This window comes from Triplophysa rosa, linkage group LG10 (assembly GCF_024868665.1).
Source record: "Triplophysa rosa linkage group LG10, Trosa_1v2, whole genome shotgun sequence".
NCBI lineage: Eukaryota > Metazoa > Chordata > Actinopteri > Cypriniformes > Nemacheilidae > Triplophysa > Triplophysa rosa.
This window is the reverse complement of record NC_079899.1, coordinates 21,366,082-21,390,257: the sequence shown is the minus strand read 5'-3', so window position 1 is coordinate 21,390,257 and position 24,176 is coordinate 21,366,082. Positions and strand designations below refer to the sequence as shown.

At 42.5% G+C, this 24,176-nt stretch overlaps 1 protein-coding gene across 4 annotated transcripts in view; it reads left to right on the top strand.

Annotated features, from left to right (window-relative positions):
- The first annotated feature begins 436 nt into the window (after positions 1–436).
- foxn3 (forkhead box N3) overlaps positions 437–24,176 on the top strand; it is a 77,865-nt gene continuing 54,125 nt past the window's right edge. The window contains exon 1 of one of the 4 annotated variants that reach the window (XM_057343637.1): positions 437–650. The gene's annotated coding sequence lies outside the window, so the exon portion shown is untranslated. Of the gene's footprint in view, positions 651–719; positions 1,232–20,268; positions 20,454–24,176 lie in introns of those variants that run through there. The other 3 variants (XM_057343639.1, XM_057343638.1, XM_057343640.1) reach the window with 3 other exon arrangements.

The following is a 24,176-nucleotide window of genomic DNA, read 5'->3' as shown; positions in this document are numbered from 1 at the left end:
ATTAACCATATATGCTGTCTATGTTGCTTGTAGTTGAGATAAGTATTTTTACATCATTTGTTTTATGACATACATTCACGAAACCCACAAACATTGCCTGAGAAACAAAACCATAAGCATCATACAGGGGGATGAACATATTTATTTAAAGAATAGGCTATATTTGCAGTGCATGTTGCTTACAAAAGCTGCTTTCTTTTTTTCCCAGAGAATGAATACAGAACAGCAGCACTCCTTCTCCGTCCATCTGTATACAGTCGTGTAGTTGTGGGTCAAATAGCAGCACACTGGATCTGGTGCTGCGCGGGAGTTATTAGCCGTCTGTGGAGTGTTGCCCAGGGTTACACACGGAACAATGACATGCTTTCAGTTAACGCCTGAGACACTAGGACCCAGTGAGGCGTTTTCCTCCTCGGCAGGCTCTCTTAGTTCCAGAGCTCAGTGAGCGGTCTCAGAACAGAGTGCAAGAGAGAGAGAGAGAAAGAGGCAGGAGAGAGAGAGAGAAAAAAGCAAAGTGAGTGCTCAAGCCCACTGTGGTCACTGCTGAAACACTGAGAGAATCTGAGAGAAATGGAGGGATTAACCAGTCGGATTTAAAAATCTGGAGCTCATGCGGAGGCAGCCAATCGCTAGACGATCTGGATTATAAGGTTTGTGTGTGATTGTTAATTCTTGCTGTAATCTGTAGCGGCTTTCTGTTGTGTCAGGAGTCAACCGGCGTGGCAGGAGCGTCCGCTGGTATAGAAGCAGCTGGGAGAACAGGGCTGGTGAGTCTGGTTACGTGTGGGACATGTGCTACTTAGAGCGGGTGAAATATTGTGACAGCCGAGACGGGAAAGAGGGCACCCTCCTGTCACCGAGGAATGGAAACCACTGCAGTTGTAAACAGTCCTGGTTTAGACGTCCCTGCGTGTGAAGGTCTGCTCACCCAGCGTGACTTTTGCGTCTTCTTCGGTCTCTGCAGCCTGTTTTCTGGGTTTTTTTTTGTTCTTAGATGAAGAAACATCTCGCCCATGTCAGGCTAGGGCACTCCGTTCTTGTTGTGATTGTTTGTATTTGATGTTCTCAAGTTCAGCACCCGGGGTTCCGCGAGAGGAACTTTGCTCCGAGACTTGTCAACAAATGCAGTGGTAAATAAAGAAGTTTAAATGCGCTCGCTGGGTGGAAAACAAGGCGCGGAGCTGAACCACTGGGCAGCGGGGGAGAGCTTAAGAGAGAACGAATTGCAGAAGTGAGTTACATCGCTCCGAATGATTTTTAATGCTTAAGCTAAAGAGACAAAGGTTGTATTGGAAAGCTGTGCAGTTGGTCATTGCCTGTGCGTCTATGTGTTTGCCTGGGATATTTAATACAACAATTTAAATATGCTGTAGGACTGAAATAATGCCAGTTCCTTACTTTTATTGGAATTTACGTGAGACTGCAAAATGGGGAAATTAAGCCTTTGTTTTTGCAATCTGATAAATCGCAGCTCTCCAGTTCCAGTGTCTTTTCAATGCACGCAACAGCTGAAAGTCCTGCTCTGAATGCGCACTCTGTTGTCTGTCTATATCAGCGTTTTGCTTCGCAACTGTAGTCTTGTATTCTCTCCGTTCTTTGGCATTCACAAGAATGAAGTTCTAAGCTTGTACGCACTCTGCTTTTAAATCAAAGTGTGTAATGTGTTGGGAAATGGATTTATTGGGATTTAATCTGAAAGCAGTCTGTGAAAAGCAGGTTAAAATCTGAGAATCTACTTCTGAGATAATGAGCATCAAAGTTCGATTTCAACTATTCATTTTACTATGATTTCAGTTTTTGACATGGTCTTACTCAGTCAATCTTAAAGATAACAAGATTATATGTTCTTTATATCATGTAGCATCATTTTATGTGGAAAACAGGAAATCACCTAAAAATGACTTTAGCTGGGTTTTCACTGACTGGGTCACAAATCTGGACTATGGTAACTAAACTGTTTTGCTGAGCACCGAGATTTCTGCGGTTGTCTGTCTGAAAGTCTCTTTACCACAGTGCCACAGCAAGTTTTTTCTTGGAATCTGACATGCTGAGCGTGTGTTTTCCACACGACTTTCCATTTTCATCTAAAATTCAAATTCAATGCCTTGATAGCCGTGTCTCTTTGGAAAAGCCTTGGCACAGAGACCGTTTTGCTGGAAATATGAGATCTAAAATTCATAACTTTGGTTTCATATTTATGGTTCTGTAAATACATGCTGTACAATGTTATTTGTTGGTTTATGTGAATTGGCGTGTCGTACAGTCGTGTAAGTTTACATTGCTCTTCCCCCCACCGACAGCAGTTTTCCCCCGACCCTCTGTTTCCATGGCCCCCTCATGCGGTCGCTCCTCCCTGCCTATAGCACGAGCTATCTCCGCCTATGAAAACACAGCACGTGATTGGCTGATCCTGCAGATGCACAGGAAGTTCAGGGTTTCTAATAACCACCCAGAGACACAGTTACCATAGAGACAAAGATAAGCCCCCTTGCTAAAAAAAAAGGAAAAAGCCTGCATGTCATCACAGCAGAATGCAGAAAGCGTCAGCTCGCTCTCTCTCTCTCTCACTCTCTCCTGCCAGTTTTCCTATTAGCAGCTGCTCAAAGCTTATAGCCTCAGCCTCAGGTTTCCATCTCTCGCAGCTCTTCAAACATACTCTGCACTTAACACGCGCTTTGCTTCTCTTTTTACAGACTTTGCATGTCAATAACATTTCAAAATGTTACTCACACCCTTCACTCGTGTAAACTTCCAGAGACTGTTGGCAGGTGAGCGTACAAGCCTTTTATCAAATGTAAAGCATTGACCCACGCCTGGAGGGCATGTGCTGTTTTGCGCGTCCCCCCCATCCTTCCCGCCGATGCTTGCGGGAGCCATTTGTGTGATGTGAATGTGATGTAATGGCAGGCTGTGTGTAATGCTGATACCTCCAGCTGGACGTTAATTGATTTCAGGAGTATTGTTGGGCGGTGTAAAGACCAAGAGCATTTGAAGGTCTTTCCCTCAGTCGTTTCGCCTCGGCTCTGACTCACAAGGCGGCCCACACTTTTGTGTCCAGTGCTCTCTCTCTTTTTTTTCTTCGATCGGCTCTGTTTTAAGCGAGCGTCTCTGTCAAGTTTTCCTCAACAGTTGGAGGGTAGGCTGTGGGGGCCGGGGTTGAGCGGAGAGGAGCTGTTTCGTGTAATGTGCAGAGGGAAAGCAGAGCCGGCGGTGAAAAGGCTTCCTGTTGACGGTTGTGTCGTGTTATCTTAGGAAAGGTCCTGTTGGCAGGAAACGTGTCAGCCAGTTGTTTTCTTTAAAGTAAGAGGATGCGTCACGGATGGCTTGTTTTGTCTTCGGCGGGAGATTTGGAGAGGGGAGGGAAATCGCTTTGCTCTGGAACTTTGTGAAATTCGATACATGTTGCCTTGACAATTTTTCCTCAGTCGCTACGTGCCGCCGTTGTCATCGTGGCGTGCGAACAAAGCTGAGATCTTGCCTCTTGAAAGATCTAATATCCTCGAGCAAAACTGTACGCCCCGCCATACAGCAGACACCCTTCGGGTTTCTTTCATATTCAAATGCCGTACTGGCCAGAATTCAACAATTATATTTCTGATTTGGTTGTCAGTGCCGTCTTTTTTGAGTCTTAGAAGAGGGTTTAAGGCTGTCTGTTAAGCGTTGAGACTCGAGTGCCCCTTTAAACTCCATCTTTCATTTGGCGCATTCGCATTTCGGGAGATTAAGCTTCAGAAGTTTCTCAGTGTCCCGGGGCGCGCAGATAGCCTGTATTATTTGAGCACGCTTGGCCGCGGGACGAGACCGGGGCCCTGTCCGTCCGTCACAGTTGAGAGGTGAAGTTGGCCTGTGAAGGAGGTCAAGGCGCTTTTTATTTTGAAGCAATGGAGTGTGGGGCTTCTCCGCGGTGCGTCTCGTCTCTTTTGTCTGTCTGAAATCTTGTAACAACAGCCAGTGGCTTGTCAACGGACCGAGTTCGCGCCGCCCCTCATGAACATTAAACAGCACGGCAAATCAGAAGCGAGCGCTCGACGAGGCAGAGAGAAATGTCAAAACATCAGACGACCAGACAGGCAAAAAACACCTGATGGGGAAGAATAGGAAATATGCATGATGGGTAGAATTTGTGTCACGGCGAGTTTCGCTTAACGCTCTGCTGTCGCTTATTTTCAAGTGAATAAAGAAATGGGTCGATTCAAAAATTCCTATTAAATGTTTTCAATCCGATACGGCCGAATTCTCTAGGGTTGCGAAAGCGTTCGAGTCTGTGATAAAGGTCCCCAGTCAAAACGCATCTCCTCATCGGGTGTTCTGTCGCGTGTGACTGAAAGCGTCACGTCTTCAATCAAAATGAGCCCATACATCTTCACCCCACCGTATCTCTCCTCTATCGCTCTCTTTCCCTGGTGACCTTCAGCTTTTTATTTTATCTCTATCCTAGTGATTAAGTGTCTGGAATGCATGTGATGATGGTGGCAACTTAATGAATGATAGACTTTTGGCTTCAGTTCCTTTGGGAAGCACATTTACTGCTTGCTGGTGAGTTGTGAAGCTCTGTCTGAACGGGGAAGAGCTACAAAGACATGCATTTTAATCCACAATTAACTTTTATCAAATTGAATCTAATAGTTAATTATTTTTGCTAGCTCTTCTGTTCATACCCTTCATTTGACCCTTGGCCACCCTCCTACGCCGTCTTTGCGTGCTTGCACGAGAGGGAAAAAATAACCGTAAATTTGATGTAAAAACTCGAGTCTCCAGCAGAGAAAAATAAGAAGTGTAACTGCTGCCCAAATGGCCGGCCACTTAAGTCCAGTGTGAGTGCACGGCCGACACTGAATTCACTGGAATTATATCCCCAGCTGACCGCTGCCGATCAAATAATAACATGCTCCAGATCTGTATTGACACTTAAGTTCACAACTGGGTCAAAAGACCTCATGCTGCAAGAGATGGAAGATTGTGCCCCAAAATGTTCAGGCTTCTGGTAAAGAACTTGATTGAATGTGTTTTTTTTGTTGTTGAAATTGTATTGAATTTTGGAGCCATTTGTGTTGCAGGAACAAGTGATACCTGATAGCCACTCATAACAACTTAAAAGGCTTGTATCAGATCAATTAGTTGTACAGTTGAAACAAAGAAAAGCTGTTCATAAAATAATAGACAAATGCCATAAGATAAATAAGTACTCCGATAAATGCGGGTCTCTATTCAGAAATGCGTCCTTATTCAAATTGTAATTTGAATCTGATTCACTGTAAATCTACAGATGTTCAGTTGATTTATATTAAATTACTTCTCTGACTTGAATGAAGAGCTTGATAGAACAGTTCATTAATGCTAACAAAGTTTCTTGGCAAGTCCCCTTTTAGAGTGTGTGTGCTTGCGTGAGTTTGTGTGTCTGCGTGTTCTTGCTTGTGTGTGTATGAGCGTGTGCTTGCTTTTGTGTGCACGTTTGTTCTTGCTTTTGTGTGCGTGTGCTTGCTTGTGTGCATGTGTTTGCTTGTGTGTGTGTGTGCTTGCTTGTGTGTGTGTGTGTTTGCTTGTGTGCGTGTGCTTGTGTGTGTATCTTTGTGTGTGTGTGTGAGTGCGCGCGTGTGCTTGCTTGTGTGCGTGTGTTTGCTTGTGTGTGTGTGTGTGTGTGTGCTTGTGTGTGTATCTCTGTGTGTGTGGGAAGGGTAAACCCTACGGTATGGGGACAAAATGTCCCCACAAAGATGGCAATATCCAAAATCCTTGTCCTTGTGGGGACATTTTTTGTCCCCATGAGGAAACAAGCTTATAAATCATACAGAATTAACTTTTTTGAAAATCTAAAAGAGCAGACGGTTGTGTGTGATTGTTAGGTTTAGGGGGTGGGTTAGGGGTAGGGAATATGATACACAGTTTGTACAGTATAAAAACCATTGCGTCTATGGAATGTCCCCATAAAACATGGAAACCCAACATGTGTGTGTGTGTGTGTGTATGTGTGTGTGCGTATGTTTGTGTGTGTGTGTGAGTGCGCGCGTGTGCTTGCTTGTGTGCGTGTGTTTGCTTGTGTGCATGTGCTTGCTTGTGTGTGTGTGTTTGCTTGTGTGTGTGTTTGCTTGTGTGTGTGTTTGCTTGTGTGTGTGTGCGCGCGTGTGTTTGCTTGTGTGTGTGTGTATCTTTGTGTGTGTGCGTGTGTTTGCTTGTGTGTGTGTGTATCTTTGTGTGTGTGTGCGCGTGTGCTTGCTTGTGTGCGTGTGTTTGCTTGTGTGTGTGTGTGTGTGTGTGCTTGTGTGTGTATCTCTGTGTGTGTGGGAAGGGTAAACCCTACGGTATGGGGACAAAATGTCCCCACAAAGATGGCAATATCCAAAATCCTTGTCCTTGTGGGGACATTTTTTGTCCCCATGAGGAAACAAGCTTATAAATCATACAGAATTAACTTTTTTGAAAATCTAAAAGAGCAGACGGTTGTGTGTGATTGTTAGGTTTAGGGGGTGGGTTAGGGGTAGGGAATATGATACACAGTTTGTACAGTATAAAAACCATTGCGTCTATGGAATGTCCCCATAAAACATGGAAACCCAACATGTGTGTGTGTGTGTGTGTATGTGTGTGTGCGTATGTTTGTGTGTGTGGAGGGCCATGATTCTGAGACTGGTGGATCAGTTGTTAAGAGAGCTTGCATTGCTCATACTGATCCTATTGTCCTCTATTCTGCAGACATCAAGGGCATTTAAAACTGTGGCTGTGCAGCCAGTGGATGTGGTTTATTCCTACTTGCAGCGAGGGACAGACACTCAAGGACACAGGGACGTGTCATGCAGATACCCTAGGTCAGCTTTCACAGACAACAATTCAGCCACTGTAGCAAAACAAAACACCGTCGACTGTTTCAATCCGATGAATTCGATATTTTTTGACATTTGTTGTGTGGCGTCCTTACAGGCAGTTTATTAACAGCAATGCACGTCTGCTACTGGCTTCTTATATACCCGCCACGTTTTTTGCTCATTTCTGAGAACTCCCAGCGGAGCTGATGCCCTGATTGTTTGAGAAACCTGACAAGCGCAAACCATCCCAGAGTTCAGCTTGAACACATCCTCACAGGCCGGATCTCATTTGGAAAACTCGAGAGAATCAAGTCATTTCCATCTCCTCTCCGGGTCTATCATCAGTGTCATATTTCATTGATATTGCTTTCATTTTTGTTCTGTCAGGGAGGGCACAGCCCCGCCGTTGAGCATATAAACAACTGTATTTTACGGGGCTCTCGTTCAGCGGGGATGCTCTCTGCTTCATTTTCAGCACACTCTGGGTGGAATCATGCACTTTCTTTCACGCAGATACACCCTGCGCCCAATCACGAGACAGAATGTCTCTTCTGTGAATGACTGACACCTCTTAATGTCAAAACACATTCCGAACATTGTTGACATTCAGGCGCCGAGTCCGCATCGATTTACTTCTCGCACCAAAGCATGAAACAGGTGTTTTATCACACCGAACATTGAGGGGTTTTGTCAACTATCTTTATTTTCTCAGAAAGTGTGAATTCTTGCTGGTGGCTCCCTTAAAGCTGCTCTGCATTCAGCGTTTTAATGTGAAAATAGTCTCATTCACCACTGACACTACTTCTTAAAGCAACCGTCTGTCCGCCTCTGCTTTCACGCTCTCCGCTCGCCTCTCTGCAATAACACTTTTCTCTTTAGCTTTACTTAGCGGAGTGCCCCCAGTCCACTTGACCTGTTTTCATTCAATAACTGTTCATTTAGCCTGGAAAGGAGGGGGGACCGCTTCTAAAGCGACGTCCCGGCTCCTCGGATTTTATGAAGGAGCTCATCAGATGAAGAGGGCTTATAGGAGTGTCGGTGACTTAAGGGAACCCCTGAGCCCGGCCTGAGCCCTCATTAATGACTCGGAGAAAGGGCCGGCGCTGATGAGCCTAACCCCTCGAATTACCCCGCGCGTTGTTTGATTTACGCCGGATCGGGTCTTGATTGGGAAAGGACTTGGAGAGCTCTGGGAGAGCGCGCTTTCTTTAGTTTAACAAGTGCGATTATCGCTTCGGCGGACAAGAGCTGCTCGTTTGATCAATTGTCAGATTTTTTTGATGTGGTGGTAACGCATCCTGTCAGGTCGGCACGGATTCTGACAGCCGTGTGAACACGGGTCCGGTGACTGACACATCGCACAGAGGGTGATGCGCACCAGACCATAGCAGCAGCGCGAGGGGGAGAAAAACGTGCCACTGTCCCTCAGTGTGGCGACAAAACGCAGCCCAGTTGACAGCTCTTCTGTTTTGCACTTCCTGTAATTCTTTATCCGCTCCTCCTCTTCTTTCAGAGTCTTGGTGCATCAGCATCTTCTGAGGTGGACGATCTAATCAGGACGGTATCGTTTGTCTCTCCTGCGGCAAACTTTGCTTCGGCTGCACCTGTCAAACGCTCTCTGTCAGAGGAGAAGGTGACTTTGAAACCCAGCTAATGACCCCAGACAGATTTTCTCTATAGATCTTTAGCGAAGAGCTTGAAGAAAGGCGTTTTGTCCTGCATGCAGATTAAATTCGAGATTATTTCAATAGCGCTTTTTAGAATTTGCATTGTTTCGGAAGCTGTACAGATGATTTGTCGTCATATAAAATAATAGCTAGCAACACTGTTCGTATAGATGTGACAGAATTATGCTCTTTACAGTTGACAAGTAAAAAATTGATTGGGTTTAAAATGGTTATTGTGTCCCACAAAATTATTTTGCTTCAAAGATGTTATTAGTGTTGCTAGTGTGTTTGAGTCCATTCAGGAGTGCCGGTTTGCCTTTTCCTGCGTTGCCATGACATTATCAACAAGAACAAACTTTGGGCTTGCGATAGTCTCGCCAGTGTTTGTCTAAGATAAGTGAAAAAGCCAGGTCTTAAGATTCCGACAACACACCAAAGGCAAAACAAAGCACAATGAAGAGACAGACCTCTGGCCAGCCGCTGTTTGTTTAGTATGTGGATTTATTCTCTGTCTGCAAACACGTGAAAGCGTTTCCTTATGCTTTGTATTGTTTTAACTCGGTTATCAAAGAAAACTGCTCTTCCACGCCGTTTTTCACACAGTCCTGACGATTGGTCATATTTTTCTAGGCCGAAACAAATTCAATTGGAAATGTAATTCTGTTTGCGAGGGGCTGATTAACAGGGCAACGTTTCACTGGGGACAGTTTACGGCGTGGTAATGGAATGACATGTATAAATCGTCATCTGACAAAGAGATTAAGTCAACCAGAGCACGGTGAACATCAGTGTGGCCTCTTTCGGTTTATAGCCTTAACCTGCTAGCCTGTAAAACCATGAAGCGGTAACAGTGGTTTTTACCTCAAGGTTACCGCAAGGACCGACTGCAGAACGTTCGCCCTCAGCCGTTCCATATGCTGCCCAAGCACTAATTCAGGAGGACCTGGTGTTCCTTATTCCAAGCGATGGGATGGGGAGATAAGCAGTTTTTTGGTCCGTGGCTGCGCGATATTAACCTCAGCTCTAATTGCCTGTGTCAGCTGTGGGCAGGGCCAGCGAGGCGTGATAACTTAATGCGCCAGCCCCGGATTCCTGCTGACTCAAGCACGCCGTGTGTTTTCCTGTGCCTTCCCTGGCCCAGGACAACGCTACAGAAATCTAAACAAGACGTATGTTCCGCCCCAGTCCAGGGTACACTCTTAAATAGTTTGTCATTGCCGCTTCCGAATCGCTTTGGAATTGTGCTCCCGGGATGGTTGCGGAGACGAGAAGTCCTCGTGATGGAAACATATGGCAGGCGGTTACGTGTAATAGGTGTGTTGCTGGTTAATTAGCACAGGATAGTGACGGGATTGTGTGTTGTCGTGGCCCCGGCCTCATGCCTTTTGTTTATCTGGCAGGCGATCAGGACGCAGCTGCGTCGGACCGGGCGGACACGTGTGCGCGTACACCTGCCCGCTCATCTCCCGCTAATCAGAGCAGATTACACTTCGCAATTAGTCTCCCAACAGCTCATCACAACACGCCAAGACCAGAGCTCTCATCAATTCAAACCAGCCGTACCCGGTGCCAACTGCATACGATCTTAAGCAAACCCTTAGAGAGAGAAAGAGAGCAAGGTATCACTTGTAGTTGTCTTTTCTTCTCATGCCAATTCCACATTCCACATCTGTTTACGGCGTGTGCGTATGGCCCGCGTGTCGGGAGGGGGGTTCGAGGGTGCGTTCTTCGCAGGGCCGTTAATCTGTCTAGATCGAATAAAAGTCGTCAGCGATGATAAATCCTGCCTCGACCATCAGCTTTGGACCCCAAGCTTTGCCGTTGCTAGGCAACTGTGGCAGAGGAATATTGCGAGATCTTATGGCACCGTTTTCTCACCAAAGCTTTGGCAGAAGGTAGAAACACCTGACTCCCTCATATTAGGCGGTCTGTAAGATGTGTTTGCAGATGATCAAACTCTGAATGAGAAGACGAGGGCGTGTTTGCTGATCTCCCACTCGGGTTCGAGGATAGCTCTTGGTCGCCGTGCTAGAATTAGAACAGGAGCAAGGACCCTGGGGAACGAGCACCCGCTGTGGATCCTGTTGTCCTTCATATTTCTGTCTCTCTCCTCATAAATTTGTTTCGTGAAGGGCTTAAACAGTTACATTATAAGAAAAACTTTTAAATAAAAGTTAAATGAATGTTAAATGAACATTCCTTTATTGCCCCCCCCATCAGATCAGATTCCCCACCTCCAAAGTCTCAGTTCTTCCTTCAGTTTAAACAAATACGTATCTGTGCACACGGCTACGGGTAACATGGCCTGTTTGTTTTCCGTTATAATCCACAGACAAAGGCTTCAGTTGTGCTTTGAATCATCAGTATCATGTCTCTGCATTACAAAGCAGCTGTTTTTCACCATTCCTGCATCCATTGAACACTCGTGTTTTTGCAAATGACAGCTGGGTTCACTCGCGTTTTCACCTGGGTCGAATTTTAGCTTCTGCCACAGGCGCAATTTCCATTTAATAATGCTACAGTGTTAAAAAGGGTGGAAAAAAAACTGTTGACACAAGTATTTACAATTTAATAGTGTTCACCTTTGCACATGTGCTGTTTAATTGAGGAATAAATAATTTGCAACCATTTAACCTTATCTGCAAATCAAATGCAATGAATAATATTTTAATTATGCTGCGCCAGCATCGGCAGCACGCGAGCGGTTGCGTGTTTATGCGCGTGTGTGTACGTGTGTGATTTGACTGCCTAAATTTAGTGGTGCAGAGAGCAGCTGTTTTACTCACCTCATTAAGGGCTGCATCCTTTACAGATGAGCAGCGATGCTCAGACATTAATTCACATGAAGCAGCGCTTTTACTTTAGAGTCTGATTACAGATCGGACAGCAAACACGCTCCCACACACATTTTAGATCCCAGACTTCTAAACCTGATGTGAAATCAAAATGGACCCCGTTTCTTTTTTAATAAGTATCCTTGGTGTTATTGTGCATGGTTCATCACAATTTGTGAAAAAACAAACATTATCTTTCACTGATAAACCATGCACAGTAGGCCACAGATAGTGGTTGTTCATTGTTAGTTTATGATACCAAGTGCATTTTAAAATTTTTAAAGGTTTATCTATATTTGTGAAGACATTTTTATTAAGTTGGTCCAAAACACACATCCCACACATAAACAAACAGAGCGACCTCTTTGTCAAGGCTATTTAACAACATAATAACTCTTGTTTTATGAGATGTGTTTGAATGTGGGGATGTGGTGTATGGGAGGAAAGCAGGTCAAATGAACGGGAGATCTTAAGATTGTTCTTCACGTGTTCTCTCTGCCATCGTTGGCATTTTTGTGTAGCAGTGATATGGAAGCTGGTCCTCTGGTTTTAACTGTACTGTAAGCTTAATGAAGGAGCACAGCCTGACACTATGATGAATGATAGCTTATCTCGCTGACCACAGTTGACCTCGGGGACATATTCGGATGGGTGTGTGTGTGTGTGTGCGTAGCCGTTAAATATGACATTACCCCCATATGGGGACTTTGGTGGGTGTCCTCATTTAATAAATTACATTTTGTTCCCATGTTCACCGTTAGGATTAGTGTGTAGTAATTAAAATGAATTTTACATAAATATTGTAGCGTATATGTAGATTATTGTATGCTTGTGTGTGTGTTTATGTGATGCAGGTGTGTTAATACAGACAGGTTTCTGTGTTTATGTTCCCTGTCAATAGCTCCTTCAAGGGGTAGTTCACCTAAAAACGGACTTTTACTTTCTTCAGCAGAACACAAAAGAAGATATTTTTGATTGTTTATATGAGACTGTTGGTAACCAAACAACACTGACCCCCATTGACTTGCATTGTATGGACACAAAACCACTGTGACATTTCTCAAAATATCTTCTGTTGTTTTACACAGAAGAAAGTCTTACAGGCTTTCAATGACATGAGGGTGAAAATGATGACAATGTTTATTTTTACAAAACAAAATACAACAAAAAGAGCAAGTTGTCTGTCTGCTGGCTGTATACTGTTCTCTGCCTGTATTTGTGTTTTCATGCTAGTGTGATGGCAGAAACGTGTTTTACGATGTTTTAAAGAGCATTTTCAGTATTTTCTGAGCTGTTATGATCTCATATAGAAATGTAAACTGTTTGTTTTTCAGAGTTTATTTTCACACTGTAGGTTCATATACATTTGAAGCTAAATAAATGAAATGTGCCATCTACACCTGTATGTACACTTTTATTTAGATATGTATATATAGGGCTGTCACATCAGATTTTCACTTCACGGTTATCATGGCCAAACAAATTCGCTGTCGCTGTATTATCACGGTATCTATTTGTTTTTTATGGACAAATAATACTATCAGTCAATTCTTCTTAAATTTGGTTTATTGTGTGTTTTCTCCTTTTATGGCCAACCGATCACACTTAAAATTCGAGTGTAAGGATTAGAGAGAGAGTTTGTTAAGGCAAAAGTTAAAAGCAGGTGCTGTGTTGTTTACGATATTATCATTTAGTGGCGTAGAATAACCATAAATTCGATAATCAAGGTTTTTAATATCACTATTACACTGACACCCCTATTATATATGTATACATATATTCATTTACATCAAGCAAGCAAGTTGGAAACGTTAGTGTGTGTCTGTAGGTATTTGTGTGTATTCTGGAAAGTGTGTTGACACAAATGTGTTTGTGTGTTGTTAGCGCATATAAACAAGTGTGCCAACAGCACTGTGTGTGTGTTTTATGTTTATGTCCCCGTTTGTCATTGTAGAGGGGGATGCTGGGTGATTAGAGGTGGATCCCGAGGTACAGGAGACGGCATTATCGTTGGTGCGTGAATGAATGTTTCTGATCCAGCCTCTGTGATTAAAGATTAAGACTGCTTTACAACCTCATCTAGCAGGATTTCAGCGGAAAGTCAGGAATCTGCTTCACGGGCAGAGCCGTGTTCGGCACTGAACTGTGATATACTGAGAGAGGAGTGGTTGAGAGACCTCTCTCTTTCTTTCTCAGAGGACTTTAACATCACCTTGTTCTCTCTCAGTCCACTGCTTGCCCTGATAACATCACATTCGCTCTCCGCTAAGAGAGGCGTATCACTGAGCCAGGACCGCCATTGTGTTTACGGCTGTGCTTTGAATCAGTAAGACCTCTCTAATATATATCTGCAGGGCTCATAAAAGCGCCGGCGTATACCTTTTATTGACTCCTCTGGAAGACATAGATCAAAGGGAGTACGCTCCGAAATGCTTGCGGTTGGGGGCGAATATAGCTTAATTTAAGAATGAGCGGTTTGCGTGCTGTCTTCCCCTTCCAGTAGTAAATGAGGACAGCGGACGCTGTTTGTCCTAAAGTCTGTTGCTCTGTTCCAAAACCCAGGGAGCTGCCGACAGAGGCAGCATTTTAAGACATCAGGGATGCGCTCCAGACACCGAGGCTGTTCCAAAAGCAAGGAATTTTAACTATGCTGCCTCCTGAGGTAGTTTTATCATTTTAGCTAAATCCCAGAATGCATTATGACAAGCTCGGTGGATAAAGTAAATCTAAAACAGGGGCGAAAGAAATCGAATAAATGACGTAAATGAAGTTGTATTTAATCAAATGCTCAAACTGTATTTTAAAAATAAAATTAATATTTGTTCATCTTTTACTCACTCTCGTGTCATTTCAAACCTATATGATTTTCTTTCTTCTGTGGACAGCAAAAGAAGAAGATATTTTGAGAAATGTCTCTGTGGTTTTGTGTCCATACAATGAAAGTCAATGGGGTACAATGTTGTTCGGTTACCAACATCCTTTAAAATATCTTCTTTTGTGCTCTGCGGAAGAAAGAAAGTCATACAGTTTTGAAATAACATTATCATAAAATTATGAATTCATTGAAATCAGTTGCAAGTCATGGAGTGCCATGTTGCCTATAAAGACAGCAAGGCAGCTCACTAACTTTTGGATCCGAGCTTACGTCTACTGTATGTTTATAGCTTGCTGTCTTCTCTCTCTCTCTCTGTCTCTCTCTCTCTCTCTCTCTCTCTCTCTCTCTCTCTCTCTCTGTCTGGTAATAAGTGCTCCCGCTACAGGCTCCCAAAGGCAGCCAGACTGGAACAATTATAATCTTCCCAGCGCACCCGAGACCGCGGCACCGCCCGCATGTAACTCCATTAATTGCATTGTCACGTGTTATTGTAGCGAGCGGCAATGCCGTCTCGAGTGCTGTTTACTAATGAAACGGGTGGCGCACAGAGACGTTTGTGCCCGTTTAACGGGGCTATTAAACTTAAAGCAGCCATACCACGATCCCTTGCTCCTTATGGGATCGAGGAAAAAGAAATGGGAAAAACTACAACTGAAAGTTCCCGTGAGGCGCACCTTCATTAGGAGCCTGTTAGAACCGGCTGAGTGAACGGGAAGAAGTTTCTAAACCTTTTCCTGCAGCACATATATTCTTAACAGTGAAGGTTCTCCAGTGGTTTAGTGCAGAACTTCAGAAGTGGAACATAGGAATACGTTTGTGGAGTAAGGAATACCACAAGGTTTGTGGTACATTACCAGGGGTTTTTAGGTCATTTAGATGGTTTTCTACAAAATGTTGTAACTTTCTTCGTGGAAGTTAGTCGAAATGAAATGAAATCAAATAATGTTTGCTTTAGTAATGTGCATGATTATTGTGAAGGAAAGACAATTGCTTGATAGCAGTGTCGAAGCCAGAATTTCATTTTTGGGGGGCCCCATCTTAAAAATTAGGGGTCACTAAAAAAATATATATATACTGTGTATATATATTACATGAAGAGGCATAGGTTCAAAAAGGTTTCTCTATGACATTCATTTTTTAATTGTATATTTTAGGCCTTTGTCAACTTCGTATCTGACTGCTGCTGTCTGATCAGCTGAACTGAGAGGTTCTGGTGTGCCATGTCTTAATTTTCATTAAATGCCCTCTCCCCCCAAGGCCTCACATCCACGGACTCAGCTGCTAACTGGGTTTCCCTTGTCACAGATGCACAGATAAATTCAATTTCCCCTCTCTTGGGTGTTCTCCTCAGGCCCTGAGCCTACTCTCCCAACAACTGGGACTTACTCCATCATGACGCAGCCTCAGGTTGAACAAGGTGACTGGGATACAGTTACCCATCATCCTCCTGCGTTTTCTTGTTGAGATATGTCCGTACATGTGTTCGAGCGTTATGCAGACATTTTTTCTCCGCTAGCGCCTCTGTCGTTGGGATTAGATTAGCCTGTAGTCTCATGCCTGGTTGCTTTGCTGTATTAGCTGAGCCCCAGCAGGGCAGTGGCATTCATGGAGAGATGGCCGGCTTCTACAATAGAGATAAAGCTGCTGGATTTCAAATCACACCATGCTCACTGACCTTCTGTGAAATGTTAAACGTCAGCCCGGCCCGGCTGCCATCTGGGAAGCATCGCAGAGAAGATAGAGACCTGTGGGAGCAGAATTCTGAGAATTAGAATGTCAGGGTGTGCAGAGGTGTGTGTGGGCAGTTTAAAAGCATAGTGGTACCCGGGTCCATTTGATTTGCGGGGCGATAAAACGGTGCTCCGTGTTGTAGCGGGTCGTATGCATCATCACAACACCTCTGTCAGATTCACAGGGAATTGCATGCGCTTCATCTGTACCGGTTTGTGAATTGCAACCGTTGTGTTTTATCACTATTTGTCTACTCTGGCCCCAAGCAAGTCTGTCCTGGTTGGTGGCTTTTTAATGGTTAAAGATCAGAAGTGTTGATGCAAAGTTTCAAGGTTTAATTCAAAATATGAAAATAAATTGCAGTCTTGCTGTACTGTAGCTCGGTTTAGTGGTCACCTGATATGGGTTTTAAAGTTGTTGATGTCTGGCGGTGTCTAGATAGCAGGGTTCCTCATGGTGTCAAAATTTCCAGGTTAAATGCAAGTTAAACAGAATCTGTGGGATGCTCACAATTACACATCTTTAAACCCCCTCGCTCTTCTCTCTCTCTCTCTCTCTCTCTCTCTCTCTCTCTCTCTCTCTCTCTCATAAATCGTTGCTGTCCTTATGAAACCTCGTATGTCCAAATCTGTAGTTTTTTTAGGAAATGGAAAAAACACTGCATTTTTTAAATGATCAAATACAAGCACTTTTTAATGCGTTTTAATGGTTAGATTTTTGCAAAACCCAGTAACAAACATAAAGGGTGACCAATAATGAAGATTTATACATAATATGGAGATACAAGGTTTTCAGATGAACAGCGATGATAAATGATGGCAGCAAATGGACGACAGTTAAATTGAAGAAAATTTATTACAAACTTTACAAAATCGGAGAAAAAAATTCACGCTGTTTTTTAGCTTTGGTTGATCATCTCCAGATTGCTAAATTTTGTTGGTGTGCTCGGTATGCTGGTCTGTTATTTAATAAAGGTTTTCCAACAGTGCACTTTGGATAGTTTTGGATATTTTAAATGCCTCTTTCTGGTCCAATTACGCTTTAGGAATTGAATAGAAACACAAAGGAGGCTGTAAATGACCGAAAATTCCAATGCTTGCTGTTCGTAGACAGCATGACCCCAGTTCTTAACCTTTCTCTATTTAGCGACGGAAACTGCTTTACGCCATGAGGGGGGGTTGGTAGACGTGATTAAGGTCCATGAAATGTGATTACATTATGGATATAAATCCACAGTGATGCAGAGTTGTGCTTTTATGGAGATCCATTACAGCATTTATTTCTCGGCTCTCATTCCATTTGTACCTTTCTTTGTTCCTCAGGTGTTTAATAAGAAATGATGGACAAAAAATGAAAACATGTTGGTAATATGCCAACGTGGAGTAAAAATGCGTAGTTTTAATGGGGTCTTAGACTGGAGATGATGAGAAATAGCGGTGATCCTCTGGGGTTCACGGGTGAGAGAATTAACACAGCATCCTGTGTCACTCCATCCTACCCATCCTCTCGTTACCAGGGAAACGGACGCCCGTGTGCCTCGGAGTAACCGTGGTGACACAGTTGCCGCAGCAGCCTGACTGAAGCCAAACAGAGCAGGAAGTGGAGTCTGTATCTGCAGAAGAGTGATAATCTAGCCTAATGACCTCTGTGGGGAAAATATATGCCGTTTTTGACACACGCAAGTCTTTGTTTCGCCTTTAATGAGCTCTCAGCTACTAGGTAGAACATTCACGGTAATCTGCTTATTGGGCAGTATGAGATAAACCAATTTTAGAAAATCATGGAAAGAAAATCCTAGCTTTCTGTGCTCGAATTCGACCAGGATAATTTGGTTCTGAAATAACAGAATTTACCCTAGTGCTGTTGTATGAAAGAGACAAACATGTAATTTTCAATGAGTTGTTTTGTACCTTATTTATGTTGCAGAGAGTGGAATTGAAGGCTTAGGAGACAAGAGACATGCATCCAGGGGAAAGGAGACTCTTTTCTGCCAGACCTTCATTAATATCCCAGATGTGTTCACTTAGAATGTTGTCTGCTCTCACCTCCTTCACGGAGGGTAAAACGAGGCTGTGCTCAGGGGTTGGGGGGAGAAGACATTACACACTTTCAAGGCAGACCTAGCGAAGGAAAAACCTCGCTTCTCTCTTAGACTGCAATGAGATCAGATCAAGAGCTAATAGAGTCTTTTGCTTAAGAAACAGACCCCAGTAATTCTGCGCATCACCTCTGAAAAGACATGTGAAGAATGTCTTTAAAGTATAGGCTCACATTTGCTCAGGCAACAGAGTCATTCATTTTATAGCCTAAAAGAATTTTCACATTTTAGGAGTTGTCTCATTAGTCTTTTTGTTAAGGAAGAAATGTCAAAAAATTCTATATTTATTCACCCTCATGTGGTTTTAAACCTGTGTGCATTTTTTGAAGAATGTTGGTAACCAAACGACATTGGAACCCTTTGACTTCCATTTTATCGACACTAAACCACTGACAGATTTCTCAAAATATTTCCTTCTGTGTTCCACAGAAGTTTTTAGCTTTAAGAATGTAAATAAATGATGACAATTTTTATTTTTAGGGTAACTATCCCTTCAAATCACCTGGTCAGTGATCTGACCCTCCTTGTATCACCTCTGTATTCTCTCTGAGAAACCGAGGATGATTTTTATGATGGTTGGTTCTATTAAAGGTGGGGTGGTTGATTTGGAAAGGTGCTAACTTTAGCCTGCTAGCACTGAAATTATAATCCCACCCTCTATGCGATTCGCCGTCCAAAGCCATGCCTCCTCCAAACACATGAGTGTATTTCGTAAATCCACGTAACGAATTACAAACTAAATCCATTTAATTCTTCTTCAAGTATGTACATACCTGTCCAAAAGAAAGAGAGCAACCATGGTATCGTCTTTCAGACCCTTTGCCTGCCGGAGCTGTCTCCATCGTGTAAAAGCTGAATCGATGTCTATTCGAGTTTTTCCTCTTTCATGATCCAGATGTTTTTTCGTCACCGCTTTTCAAAAACTGACTTTCGTTTTGTAGATGTACTTGTTGTCGGTTCCGCAGGAAAGTTTGATTATTGTTGATTGTCCACCATTCTCCCTACATTGACACAGCGGACGTGAGCGTCTATGATGACGTATGATGTCTGCGTGAACAGGGTGCGCAGTGGTATGCAAAATACGTCAGCTGAAAATGTACACATGACCAGTCACAAACGTTTTTTGGTTCTACACCATTCACAGATGATATATAATTATAAAAATATTATTTGACCACTATACTTCTTGATTGCTATCAGGATGTAAAGAGATTTCCAACCAACATGACGAAAAATGTTTCTGGACAGGATCACCCACCCTGCCTTTAATGCTTTTTTATTGTTGATAGAACCGTTTAATAGAGCCGTTTTACTATTGCTGTTAACAGAGCTCATCTTTCACGAGCGGTTAGGTGCAACCAAAGTCAGGAGAGTACTAATGATTTTTCATGTTTTTCCTTCAGGTATGCTCTCAAACAACGAGTCAATTATGTGGAACTGCATTTCAGATTATTCACAGACTGTTTGTGCACAAAGTTTTGGCTTTGATTAAATACTCTTGGGTAGATTCATCAAAAGAGTGGTTGTAAATCATTTCCGCAAGTACCAGCCCATGATAACTGTGTTATGCTGTGGAAACTCTTGCTCAATATCTGGCTCTGGGCGAAACAATACTGCTTCACAGACGCGCTGTAATTAAAAGCTGTGTTTTCAACCAGGATAAATAGGCCCAATACAACTTTTTATGTTTTTTTTCCAAACGAAGATTAAAGCCCTTTGATTGTTTCGTGCGTAATTGAGGCTATTTGAACTCCGAGTTGTTGTTTTGTGGCTGCTTAGACGAGCCTTTTGAGTTCGACATGGTTTGCGCTCTGAGGTGTGTGAAATCTCTACCTGCTGCTACTCTGTCGTGCGGCGATAAGAGAAGTGCTTTGAAAACAGGCTGAGTGCTGCTATTTACTGCCTCGGCGGCGAAGAGAACGCAACCTTTGACCTCTTCCTCATTCCCCGAGTATTGACAGCACATGACTTTTGTTGGAAGCTTTAAGACTGGACTTGTTTTTTAGAGCTTCATGCAGGTATTGAACACGTGTTTGTATTACCTCCCTAAAGAAAATGCCGGGAGTGTTTTTTTTTGCTTTGCCTAGTGACATAACTTGGCAAGAAGCAAGTCTCAAACCGTCATCTAATCAGCTCCAACCGGGGGCGGGGCCTCGGTAGTCAGGTTAGTAGGCCATGACATTTGGATCTGAATCAGGGCAGAGTTTGCGTAGGCCACACCCTCTGAGAATTCTTACAGGTAAACACTTCAGGCAGATGAGTTAAGGCTTGCCACGAGTTTGACGTAGGCTGTGGGGTGTTTACGCTTTCTGAACCTTGTCATTTGGAGCGCTTCGGAGAAATGGGGACCGTGATATGAGATTACAAATGAATGCCCTTCTGACTAGAGGCAAGAAAAGACTTTGACACAAGAGGTGAGAGAAACCCACATCAAGCTTTGAATGAAATGTAGGTGCACACGTTTTTAAGTTTCTTTTTTAAAGCCGTATTTATGGCTGTGATGGTTATTAAGTGCGTGGTGTGTAAGGAAATAGGGGTCTTAAGGGAGGCTTGCCAATTGTTTTGTTGATGTTCCTGTCAAAGCATTCGTATTACCGAGCGTTTGTTTTGAGTTTAGCACGGTGTAGTATTTCTTTCGTCATTTTTATGCTTCTTTACCCTCAAGCAACAAAGCGACTCTTGTAAGAAACTGCAGTTGTTTCTACACCATTGACAGCTAGTTCATCAGCAGGTTTGCTTTTACGCTCACGTGCTTGAATTATTTGACATCCTTTGAGTCATGGATGTGAACTACTCCTTTACTCTAGGTTTTAAAGTTTTGTGGATAATTGGTCACGACTTATACCTCAGGTCATACGGTTTGTTGAGAAGAGGTGTGCCTGTTGACTTGCTACAGGATAACAAAATGAGTTGGAAAGTCCCATAGACTTGCATTGAAGGAGTTACCAAATCCATATTTGGAGACCAATAGTGATAAAGACTCGACTAACTAGCTTTATTCATTAGATGTGGGTTCTCTTCAGAAACCGAAAGTCTACTTTAATCCAATTTCTTTATTTGAATGCGACTTATACAACTCAAGTCCGTCAAGTTGTTCCCAAAGTTTTCTCGTGTTTGTGGCTGACTGACTCAGCGAGCGATTTATCACCAGCATGAATAGACTCATTACTCGTTCTTCACCCACTTTAAATGAGCTCGGCGCTTGTTTTAACACATCTCTCCCAATCAACCGTACGGAAAAATGACAGCTTGGCATTCGCCCGGCTTGTAACATCAGGACGGTCCTCGTCTGCGTGTTGAATAGAGGATCTCTCTTGGCACTCAAACATGCGGTTATTAGTCAGATGTTAGGACGGCTGACGAGGGAACGAAGCCTTGTTCTTTGTCAAAGTAGTCGCTTTGTTATGTCACTCATGGCGGGATGTAAATGAATATAGCCGTTTATAGAATAACGTAACACATGGCAGATATGGGAGGACGTTAATTTATTCAGGCCCCGGCGACCGATCGCTTGCATATGCAGATGGAAATCACAGTTTTAAATACAAACTGCATGTATGCCTGCGTTTATCAACGGATTTATAACCAGGCTGCCAAACGAATGTTGATTTAGACGGGCAGATGGTATTTGGGCTCTGATCGGAGCATCATGCCTAATTATCTGTAGCTTTAACCCTCTCTCTGTGATCTGCCTTTTGACTGTCATCTGGACTGACAGCTATAGATCATATTTACCACCGTTAGCTAGAGAAATACAAAAATCTGTGTCTGAACGGATGTTATTATAGCTTTGTTTCAAAATCTAGTCATCTGACTACATAGGCAGGCAGCTGTTCTTGATAGAAACATACCACCTGTAAAGGAACTTAGAAGTAGTGTGATTTTTTTTTGAAGGCATACTGTAAATATACACAATTGTAGCAATTTTACACATTTTTAAGTGTATTTATGTTATTTCTATATGGAAAGTGAATTTGTGCCATGTTCACAAGGTGTCACAGAGAATCATAATAGGCATCACATATATACACAATATATAACGAACCTTCTCTGGATCGGTTCCACATTTGTGGAATGATCTGCCTGCTGCTACAAGATCAGCAGATTCTGTGGCCATCTTTAAGAATCGGCTGAAAACACATCTCTTTTGTCAGCACCTGACCGATCATTTATGACTTCTATATCTTTTCTACTCTATCTATCTATCTATCTATCTATCTATCTATCTATCTATCTATCTATCTATCTATCTATCTATCTATCTATCTATCTATCTATCTATCTATCTATCTATCTATCTATCTATCTATCTATCTATCTATCTATCTATCTATCTATCTATCTATCTATACTGTATATATAAACTTAGCTCTGTACGCTGTAGTAGGCTTTGTGAGACATGTTTTATTGCACTTATGCTTTTTGTTGTCCTAATGTTGACCCAGTTGCTTCCATAGTTTAGCCAACTTGCAAGTCGCTTTGGATAAAAGCGTCTGCTAAATGACTAATGTAAATATAAAATACAATATTAAAAAATTAATATATGACCATACCAGATAGATATAGATTTTATTTTAGCATTGAATGAATTGTTGTGATACTTTGTAGCTTTGAATGAATTCATAGTACGTTTTGTATTTTTCTTGCTTCATTCTCTAACATGGATTTTCCATTGAGCTTTTCACTATTAATTCAGCAGTTGCCTTTTGTATGCGCGATGCTGACATAAAAAAACGCTTCCGTGTATCTTGTGTATTCTTCTTTGGCTGGCTTGTGCATGGGCTGTGGACTTTGAGGTTAATGTCAAAGCCAATGTTTTTATACAAGCGTTTAGAGAACAAACTGTTACAGGTTTGTTTCCCATGCGGGCAAGACATTGAAATCCATACTGTACATCTGGTATTTTGACATGAGGTTGAAACACATCTGCCGCTGGTGTACGTTCACTGCATGGTTACAATTATTTTGCATTTCATGTGTGAATGACATGTTGCATCAAGTCACTTTAAAAGAAAATGTTGTATTTCTTTTTTTAAGCTCAGTACATAACTTTATGATGCCAGATTTATGTTTGTGAAATAGCAATGCAAAAATTTGTGTACTGATAATGGTTAAAAACGAGTTCATGTTGTGGCGGTTTTGGAAAGCGTTTTTCAGAAACTTTCTTTGAAGTTGGAAATAATGGTCAAGAATGATGTTTCGGGTCTCTTGGGACGCAATTGGCAGTCGCCAGCAAATTAGGCCTAAACAGATCCCTGTGTTGTCATGGCAACAGCGCAATTAAATTACTTTACCGTCAGCTGTAATATAATTTTCTTGTGCAGCGGCTCACGGGACCGAAGTGCCCCGTCGGAGGCTGAGTGAGATGAGCGCTCCTCATTGGAAAGATGCAGTACATTGATTTTTCATGAATGATTTTAGTGTCCGTGTTGCATTTCAATGTGCGGATGGCTAGTCTGAACAAGAGGCGATTTCGTTCCACTTCAAGATACTGCTCTCCACAGTGCTGAAGTATAATCTTTAAGTACGTCTCTTTTATGAATGACAGGCGGGTCAGGTTGGTTAGAATCTGTTCAGAGAGAGAGAGAAACGGCACCACATAAATCGATCTTTGTGACAGATCGCAGCGAAGGTTAGTCTTTTTTTCTGGTGTCATGTTCTGAGTATTTGATTCAGTGATTGACATGCACCTATAATGCGCTCATCTCACTATAATATTACACCAAGTTTATTCTGGGTTAATGTATTAAAATTGACCATCAGTAATTATTGGACAAGTAATATACTATTATTGCAGGTCTGTATACTTCCTTTCTTAAATGTTAACACTGGTGATCAAATGATTCACTATTATTATTATATATTTTTAAATATTTATTTATTACACTGTCTTATTGTTTTATTCGCTCTTTATTTTGTTCACTCTTTTTTGTTGTTGTATTGACGTTTTATTTTTTATTAATTTTATTCACTCTTTATTTTTTATAATTTTTTACAATACTTGCAGCTTTTACAGCCATTTCCCCCCACAGACATTACTTCCATCCTAAAACCAACCACACGCAAGGGTGGCAGAGTTGTACCATATGGTAACTTAAACATCAGGGTGGAGACATCAGCCAATAGTTTGTTGTATATATATATATATATCAGATATACTATATTGGCAAG